This window comes from Callospermophilus lateralis, chromosome 14 (genome assembly GCF_048772815.1).
Source record: "Callospermophilus lateralis isolate mCalLat2 chromosome 14, mCalLat2.hap1, whole genome shotgun sequence".
Taxonomy (NCBI): Eukaryota; Metazoa; Chordata; class Mammalia; order Rodentia; family Sciuridae; genus Callospermophilus; species Callospermophilus lateralis.
In genome coordinates, this window is record NC_135318.1 from 29,854,124 (window position 1) to 29,864,447 (window position 10,324).

A 10,324-nucleotide genomic window follows, 5' to 3' on the forward strand; every position below is an offset into this window, starting at 1 on the left:
GTATTCACCCATTTTTTTCTGATGAATTTGAGGTTCAGGAACTAAGTAACTTGTCCAGTGTCACATGGAAAGTGAATGACCAGAGCTAAACTACTGCTTCCTGCTTCCTCGAGTAGACCTCCCTTTGCTGTGACTGTACTGTGCAGTCATGGGAATTCCAGGGAGGCTGGACTGATCCTCTGGAGTGCTCAGAATGCCTGGAGAAGCAGCTGGCATATCTGCACAAAGCCCACGGGATAATGCGGTCAGCTGCAGAAGAATTTTATTAATTTTAGTACACAGATGCACTCTACTTTCTAGACTGACAGCCATTCCAAACAGCGCCTTGCCAGCCGCAGTGAACTTTAGGGCTCTCAGCTTAATCTGCCTGTGCTAACCCAAACACCAGGCTTGAGAATGGCTGCACAGCTGTCTTCATCTCCTCAAAGTATCATAGGACAGACTGAGCTCAGACTGAGTCAAATGCAATGCAAAACAGAACCCTGGGCATATTTGAGCACGTTCCCACCTCATCCCTAGGATTCTCCTTCAGGCACTTCTGATGCAGCTCAATAGCATTACCTACAGGTCCTGCCACTTCTTGACTCTGGACCTTTGCCTCTACTTCCCCCTCCCCGTCCCCTGACCATTTATCTTTACTTGGCCAAATCTGACCTACTCTTTGAGGTCAGTTCAAATATCCCTGCTGCCCCTCCACCAAATTTTCCAATTCCCTATTATTGAAAATTGGGAGTGATCTCTCCTCTGACACCTGCTAGTAACAATAGTACTAGTTTCAGTGAGGATTTAAAGGTGAGGACCCATGGTCTGTCAATTCAGAGAGCCATCAGTAAATCCCCAGACAGTAGAGTCAGCCAGATGCCTCTCCCCTTTCAGAGAGAGTCAGAACTGGCCCTCACAATACCAATCCAAGCCTCTCCCTCCAGTCAGCAGCTGGTATAGAGGATTGACAGGGAAGAGTGGACTGGTTTCCACAGAGGGGAAATTTACTTACTTTTTTGAATCCAAAGAATGGGGTGAGGGATCTCAGGGAATTTAAGACAAAAGAGAAGTGTTTGCAAGAAGGGAGCTGTGTTCAAAAGGGTTGTTTGCTTAGCCCTCTGACCTATTGATTTGGGGTGAGGGGCAGGGAGAAGAGGATGGGAGGGAGATGGTGGGGGAAGGGATATACTACCAGGAGAGAAGGTCCAGTATGGGGCTCCTGAGGGGTGTGGAAGATGGATCCATGAAACAATTTCTCATTTCTCCTTCCTCTCACCTCCCAACAAACACCATTTTGCTTTCAGTTTTAGGTAGTATTTGCCCTTTAGTGATTGGCTTATTTCACTTAGCATAATGTTAATGTCCTCAAAGTTCATCCTTGACGTAGAATGTGTCAGAATTTCCTTCTTCAGCCATAATCAGATCAATAGTCCACTGTGTGGATATACTGCATTTGGCTTATCCATTCACCTGTTGATGGACAACAGGGTTGCTTCCATCTCTAATTATGACTAGTGTTGCTACGAGAAGGAGGAATGTGCAAATACCTGTTCAGAATCCTCCTTTCAATTCTTTTGGATATATGCACCTAAGTGGAACTGCGGGCCTTTCACGGGGTGCACTAGTTCAGTTATCAAACACTGCTGGGTGCCAGGCACTGTGATTGGGGATTAGCTCCACTCCCAACAAGCACTGTCCTGCAGGGGAGGTAAAAATGATGACAACTTCAATTTGATGAGTGTGCCCTTGGCAAATGGTTACCTCCGGTAAGTAAAAAGGTAAAGAAGGGTGCCTAGCCTGGCCCAAGGGAGGAGGTGTCTTGAGGCCATTTGGCATCTAGCCTGGTCTCCCCTTAGGACAGCCTGCCCTCTTCACCTTTTCAAATCCCAGTGGTCACCATCTAGAGTCTCCTAGAAGAGGGCGCATCATTGCAGAAAGAACACTGGAAACCAGGATCTTTCGCCTTGTTATTCCTCATTAACATGTTAATGGTTTGAAGGTGCAAAAATAATTCTAAATGACTCCCAATAAACTTTATTTCTCTTGGAAAACTAAAAAAAAAAAAAAAAACCATACATGGTTCACAAATTTATTCTAAAATTAGATGCTAGTTATTGTATTTAATAACTGTGTTTCATATGTACAGGTCACTGTTCTAAGCACTTTGTATGTTTTAACTTAGACTCATAACAGTCCTATGTGGTAGGTGTTCGTATCCTTTTTTGCAGAGAGGGAAAATGAGGCATAGGGAGGTTAATAACTGGCCAGGGACTTAGGATAAGAAGTATTAGAGCTGGAATTAAATCTCTAGAACCCATGCTGTTGGCCTCCAGTGGTTTTTTACATGCCAAGAAAGTTGTTCCACTTCAACCCACTTGATCAACCAGAATATTTGTTACAAAGGTCATTACCTCTAAGGCTTCAATTCTTCACTTGTACTTTCTGAGAAACTCAGACTTAGGTGTGCCATATAAGGCTTAGTGTCCTGGCCCTAGAAATATCTGTAGGGGCTCTTAAAGTCACAACTTAGCTTCTGTTGCTAGATGCCAGGGAACCATGCTTAATGACTAACTTAAAAATTAAAAATAAATTTTAAAATCAATCAGTAGATACATAATAAACATAGAGGGAGAAACCTGACTCTAAGTGAGAAAAGGTTAAAACAAAACAAATAACTGTAATAACCAATAAAATAAATCATCATAATAAATCATAACCATAATATAAAATAAACTTTAAATAATATAACTCAATAAAATCATACTCAAAATTAATAATTTCTTGATAATCTGCTAATACTGGAATTCAATTTTCTTTGTTATTTCAAAACTCTTTTTACAGTTGCCTTTGGTTTAGGTCTTTTCTAAGCCATAAAAGAATCACTTCGTTTTAATTTTTGTACATTTTATTTGTTGAAGAAACTGGGTCACTTGTCCCATTGAATAACTAGGAAGACTAATAAAAATGGCTTTAGATTTCTTTGTGCTTCTTTTTGTCCCTAGGCTCTATCCCACTAGGGGTATTCAGTTGAAATACTATATTTTAAAGTCACTTGAAATTATTCTTCTCACTGTGATAATGAAATCAACTCGATATAGTGTTAGCTTCGTTTGTCTCCATTTGATTTTTATTGAAGGGGGCTGCCTTTTCTAAATACGATTTTGATTTTCCAGTACTCTAAAATATCCACATGGCCAAAAGTAAAGCTATAAAAAAGATAGAAGCAGAGAAATTTAACTTCCATATCTCAATCCTTCCCCATTCAGTTGTCAACCTCTTCTTCATCATAGACCTAATTAAAAAAAAATTAGTTTAGTTTTACCCTCTGGTTGTTTATATGTATACATTCTCATATTCCTCCTTCCTTTCTAATAAAGATAGCATGCTGTACTCTTCTGGCATATTTCTCACCTATCAGTCGACTCTGGGGACCATTCTTATTCTTTTTATAGCTGCACAGCAACTCATTGTGTGTATTCTCTATTATTTATTCAGTCAGTCCCCTACTGGTGAAAATTTGTTTCCAGTCTTTGCTATTACAGATAGTGTTGCAGACAACGACCTTGAACACATGTCATTTCACAATTCTGGTAGCTAAATTTGGGTTAAACTCCTAGAACTGTGGGTGTTGGATCAAAGGGAAAAGGCACATGTAGTTTTGCTAGACATTACAAAATCCTCCTCCACAGAAATTGTACCATTTTGAAATCTCATTGGCAATTTAGGAGAATGACTGTTTCCCAGAGTCTTGCCAATAGAGTATATTGTCAAGCTTTTGCATTTTTGCTTACGCAAAAGATAAGAAATGGTTTCTCAGCATACTTTAAATTTGAGACCCCTTAATGTGAGCAGTGGTGAAATTATTATCATTTGCTTTTCTTTTTCTGTGAAATGCTTCTTCATATATTTTTCTATTGGGTTACTGCAGCTTTTCTTCTGAGAAATTCTTTTTAGCCTTTGTCTATGATACAATTTACAATTATTTCTCCCATATTTTGTCTGACTTTTGATTTTACTTGGGTGTTTTTATATTACCATGGAGCCAAATTTATTAATATTTTATTACTTTATTAGTTACAGTTAGGAATGATTTTGCTTCTCTTAGGTTATAAAATATTTCACTTTTTCTTATTATTTGTATGGTGTTATTTTTACATTTATATCTTCGATTCATTCGAAATTAGCATGTTTAGTGTGAGGAATGGATCTAATTTTTTCTTTTCCATATGGCCATCCAATTGTAAAGCAAATGAATTATCTCTCAATGGAGCTTTTATAAAAATATGTCTATCTATCTATAATCTCTCCATTTAAAAGTTTGGAAAGATTTATCCTAAATTTTAAACACTGGTTGACTCTAGATGGTGAAATTATGAATTTTTTCTATGTTCAGTTTTGTTGTTTTTCCCATATAAGCAGATGTGCCCTGTGAAGGCTGGAACATTTGTTTCTGAGAGCATGTAATGCAGATATGTTGAAGTCCCACTGATGGTTTGTTTGTTTTTTGTTTTAAAGAAGATTGTCCATCATTCATACTTCGGAACTCAAACAGTAAGTGTTTGAGAATCTGCTGTGCTCTCTGAATCATGCTGTGTTGGAATTAAAAAAAAAAAAAAAAGCACGGTCATCTGGACAGACATCTATAAGGTCAAGTCAACTAAACTTGAGGGGCATGGATGTTATGGAGAAAGTTAAGAGTGGTGGCAGATTAGGAAGGGGAAAATTAACAGAAAAGAGAAATCTTGGTGAGCTGGTGACCTGAGAGGCTTCAGGGGGAATGTGTCTTTCAGTTAGTACTTGAAGTATGAATAGGATTCATTTATTTATTAAATTTTTAAAAAATTGTTTTAATTAATTCTTTATTTCTTTATTTTTTTTAGTCTATTAAAGTTTTTAAATCAATTTTTATTGGTACATTATGATTATACACAATGATGGGATCCATTATTCCATACTTGTACATGCACATAACATAATTTGATCAATTTCATTCCCTGGTACCTGTCCTTTCCCTCTGCCTGATTCCTTTCCTCTACTGGTCTCCCCTCTAATTTCATAACATCACCTCCTTCACAGTTTTTTTTTGGGGGGAGTACCAGGGATTGAACCCTGGGGCACTCAGCTACTGAGCCACATCCCTAGCCTTTTTCTATATTTTATTTAGAGACAGGGTCTCACTGAGTTGCTTAGCGCCTCAACTGTTGCTAAGGCTGGCTTTGAACTCTTGATTCAATTACTAGTTTTTAATGGATTAAAAATCATACAGACCACCGAGTCTCAGGTTAAGTTAAAAAGCTTGTTGGCAATAGAGGGAAGATAACCTTGGTTATGCTAACTGGCTCTATTAGCACTTTTTCTTTTTTTCCAATGTTGGGGATTGAACCCAAGGCTTTGAATATGCTAATCTCACACTCTTTCTGAGCCACACTCCCACCCTCTGCTCTTTTCACTAGACATACTAACATGAAGAGATAGTCATTTGTTAAAGCCAAAAGATAGTAAAACCTACTTTTCAACTCTTTCCCAAAACTAGCCCTAAAAACCCTCACTCTACTATAGCAACTAGAGGAAATAATGGACACTATTGCTACACACCTTCAAGTTATAGTATTTACCTTCAGGGGGTACACATTCTTAAGTATCCCAGTCCCCCAAAAGAGAACATAACTGGCCATGTTTGCTATTTTCGAAACTTCTATGGCAGTTAAGCCAACTAAATGATCTTATCCTATCTTCCATTCCATGTTCGTCCAATGAGGGAGCCATCATAATAGTCCTATCATTTCTGTAATATACATTATTGAAGTGTTGTAGTATATCATGAATTCAAACTGGATTCTTTATGTAATGTATAATCCTTTATTTAGAAATCCTAGGAGCTATAATTTTATCTTGGCATTTTACTTGCAAGCCTATTTATTAAAAGTTGAAAAACTTAAATTTTTACCTCATCAGCAAACAAATCACTCAATCTCTGCTGGTTAATTAGCAGAACGGAATGACCGAAAAACAGACTCCAAAATAAATTAACACCATCCCAATTTATTCAACTGGTTTTTCCATGGGAAGTCCTAACATTTGGAGGTCAAGCATTAAGCAAATATTATTAATACTTTAATTTTATAAAATTAAGAGGATACCAAAAGAGTATTCATATGATCTTGAAGTTCACATCTGCTAAATTTAAGAACACTATTTACTCCATGTTGAGAGCCACAGCCGAGTCCGAATGGCCCCTGGCATTTTGCCAGAAGTAATGGTTGCAAGGCCAGCCATTAAGATGATGCTGGATTGAAACAGGTTGTGTATTCAATTGTATATAGACCCCTGCTGTCCCACTTGGTGGCCCACTATGGAGTTCTCACAAGGGATTCCTGGGGAGTTCCTGTTGGTTGGTGTGCCTAGGAGGGCCGCCTGGGTCGCATTAGCGGGAGTTCGGAAAATAAAGTTTGTTCCTGCTTGAGTGGCTCATGATTTGTGCTCAGCCAGACTGCGGCAACTCCACAAGAATAAAATAACTGCAATAAACAGCATGAACCTCCATAATCAAGCTTGTGAATTTAAAACCTTGGGAGTTTTTGCTGTATAAAAAATAAGTACCAAAGATTCAAATTTGAAAGGTGTTTTATTTCTTGTACTTAAAATACTTACTCTTAATACACCTTCAAATATCAATTTACAAAGATTAATTCATCTTCAAGTCTTTCTTAAATATTTACTTTCCTCTTTAAATTTTGTTTACATACTATTTAAACACTCACAGAAACTGAATTATGAACAGCCAAACAATGTAAATCTTTCAGAAGTCTTCGTATTTTACAAACTTCCAACTAGAGTTGAAAAGATTGTCGATCAACATATCTAATATGCATTTACTTTAACAGTTTGACCAAGGTATTTCTTCTATAAGCTGAAGGGACCACCAAGGTTGGGCCAAACTCTCTTCAATTAGTTGAATTACCATATTTTTGCAAGATGAAGCACTAGCTAGTGAACTTCTATCCAAGGAATGCCTACTTTATAAGTTTCCAGAGATAGAATGGTAAAAAAAAAAAAAAAAAAAAAAAAAAACCTCACAGGGGAAAACAATGTTTAAAAACAGGAGAAATAAGCCTCATTATATTCCACAGTACAGAATTAGTTCTAAAGTAAAACGAAAGCAACTCAAACTTTCCTAAGAAATTTAACAGCAGTGTGATTAACAAAAACTAGAATTTATAACTCAGTCTACATAAGTTAGTTTCTGCCTGGGTAATTTAAAACCTGCATTAAGTTCATTACTTAACTAAGGCTTCAGGTGAGGAAGGCATGTAGTTCAACTTTCAATAGTTTCAGACTAAGAAAACCCAGAGCAGTAATTAACTTCTTCAAGGTCACATAAATTGTATGCTAAGACTCCTGACCCTCCTCAAGTCCTAGCTCAGTGCTATTTCCACTACTCCACCCAATTTAATATTATTCGCTTAACGCTTTATGTTTTCAAAAACAAATTTTTATAAACTGACTGAAGTGTATTCCAAGACTTAAAGACATTTTATGGCGCTGCACAAAAACCCAACCAAGACTTTTGGCAAAAGAGATATACTGATTAAATATACCTAAATATCCGTTACAACATTCCTATTTCCAACTTTCACACGAGTTGATTTTGAACGAAAACTTCCTGAGAAGAATTTCCTTTTTTCACACTACAAAGTTATACTCTGAATCTTTCAAATAGCTAGGTGCAAAATCAAAAACAAAAAAAAAAAAAAGAAAGAAAGAAAGAAAAAAGAAAAAAAGAAAGAAGAAAAAAAAAGAAAAAAGCTAAGGAAACGTTCTCAGCGGAAGAAAAAGTTCCTTTTTACAATGTGGTGCAGAGTTAACTCCGCGGGGATCCACCCTTCACAATGCATCCCTTGATGCGTACTCTGCTCCTGATCTTCCTGGGCTTGCTTCTTGCGGGCCCTGTGGCCTGGCCCGCACAGTCCTAAACTGTGCCCCGCCTCCAGCTTGGTAGCTTTTCCTGGGATAACTGTGATTAAGGGAAGGACCCTGCTGTGATCAAAAGCCTGATGTTGGAAACTGACCCCATTGTCGTTCCTGGGAATGTGACTATCAGTGTGGAGGGCAAGACCAGTGTCCCCCTCACTTTGCCTCAGAAGGTAGAATTAATGGTAGAGAAGAAAGTGGCTGACTTCTGGGTCAAGATTCCACGTGTGGAACAGCTTGGCAGCTGTACCTATGGAGACTTCTGTGATGTGCTTAACACTGTAATTCCCCCTGGGGAGCCCCTGCCCAGAGCCCCTGCACACCTGTGGACTTCACTGTCACTGTCCCTTCAAGGAAGGCACCTACTTGCTGCCCAAGAGTGACTTCACAGTGCCTGACCTGGAGCTTCCCAGCTGGCTCAGCACCGGGAACTACCGCATGGAGAGCATCCTGAGCAGTGGCGGGAAGTGTCTGGGCTGTGTCAAGATCTCTGAATCTCTAAAGGGCAAATAAAGTGGCAGCAACCATAACAGAATGAAGGGATAGAAAGGAGGCCTTTGTCTTCCTTGTCTTGTTTGCCAAGGCCCAGTTCTGACTCTCTGCCGTCTTAAAGCCCTTTTTTGTGATGATTCTGCTGCCCTCACTGAATATCCTTATGTGCCACTTACATTTCAAGCTGGGACAAGCAGCTCTGAACTGAGGGTGAGTGTGGCAGTTCCCAAGAGCCCAGGACGTCTGTGGGCTAGCCACATCATTCTCCTCCCCATCCAGATAACTTTCTAAGAGCTTCTTTTATTTCCAAAAAAAGGAAATCAACATGTTTGGGAACTTTAAGTTCAGACTGACCCAGTCTTGGCCTCCAGAAGTACCTTTTTAACTTTCTCTTTTTGTCACTAACTGAAAAGCAGAGTTCAGGGTATTAACATTTTTCATCCTACTCCAAGCCCCTCCTATAGTAAAGGGGCTGAAGTAGTTGATCTCCATCTGTTCCTCCATTAACTTCTGTAATTAATTTTGCATTCTTTTCTAGGTTTGCCTGACACTGGGGCACAGTGTATCCTGGAGAGGCAGGGTGTATGTGGTTGAGGTTTCCTTGCAGGAGTTGTTTTAGGAATGCTGTAGTTGTTTACAATCAGTCACAAATTCTGGTGACTTCAGGGCCAAGCAAGAGACATGCTGCTTCCAGGTGTGACCTTTGGATGAAGAAAATACATGCCATGGATACAATAAGCACTCCTCATACTATACTATTCTAAATAAATAAATAAATAACTGCACTGATACAAGGCAGCTGAGCTCCAGTCTGCAGTTGGAGATATGATATAATGGAGGATGTACTTCAGTCCATAAGGGCAATTGCATTCTAGCCAATGAGTGCCATATAAAAATGTTCTGGGTCTAGAAATGCCAGATAGTCACATTTTTTCCCCCTAGAGAGGCCAAAAATGCAGATTTTTAAATATGAGATTTTACAATTTTTATGTATTGGCAACTACTTATTCTTTTTTATACACTGTTGGGGCCAAATGTACTTGTCTGTGGAAATCTGGCCCATGGATGGCCAGTTTGCAACCTCCAAGATAAGACTGTCAAGACAACTCTACTAGCACCATTTCTCCCTCCATAGGGCCAAATCCATAGTGGCTGGCCCCAAGGAGATCTGCCAGTGCTGGAAGGTGGCCTCTCAGCAGTGACCTGCATGGGTCTTGAGGCTACCTGCTCCAGCATTGGAGCCCCATCAGATGAGGGACTGATGCTGAAGAATTGGCTACTCCAGCAGCTGCCTTGTGCAGCAGAGATCTGATGAAGAGAAGGTGGATTTTAGGTCAGGCTGCCTGGATTTGTCCACTACACTGTTGTGCTGTGATAGCTTTCTGAACCATGGACAGCCCCACATGCCAGGCTTATTTGAAGCCTGAATTGGCAATAAATCTTTTTTAACTTGAAAAAAAATGAATAAAATGTGGTGCAATCATATCTGTCACATTTCCGTGTATGAGAACACTAGAGACTGCTGACCAGAATTTTTTTTACACAAGCTCCAAGGAAAAAAGCTTTAAAAGACTTCCAATTTGCTTCTTACAGAGGATAAGGATAAAATCACTTTAATGTACTAAAATCACTTTAATGGACAACTTTGTAAGTTCCATTTAAAGTTTGGAATTACTCACAATTGAAACATACTAAATGTTCGAAGAACATCTAAGTCATTAACACACTATAAGTGCACCAAAAAAGGGCAGAAACGTTTGCTTCGCTTTTCTTTCCTTAATAAAGTGTCCATTCAACTGAAGCCGAGTTCCTGCTACAGATAATAAAATGGTTTGCACATTTCCTTCTGCTTCTAGTCAACATTTCCCCCATCAAAGAC

At 39.0% G+C, this 10,324-nt stretch overlaps 1 pseudogene; it reads left to right on the top strand.

Annotated features, from left to right (window-relative positions):
• The first annotated feature begins 7,871 nt into the window (after nt 1-7,871).
• LOC143380144 (ganglioside GM2 activator pseudogene) lies at nt 7,872-8,466 on the top strand (annotated as a pseudogene).
• The last annotated feature ends 1,858 nt before the right edge of the window (nt 8,467-10,324 follow it).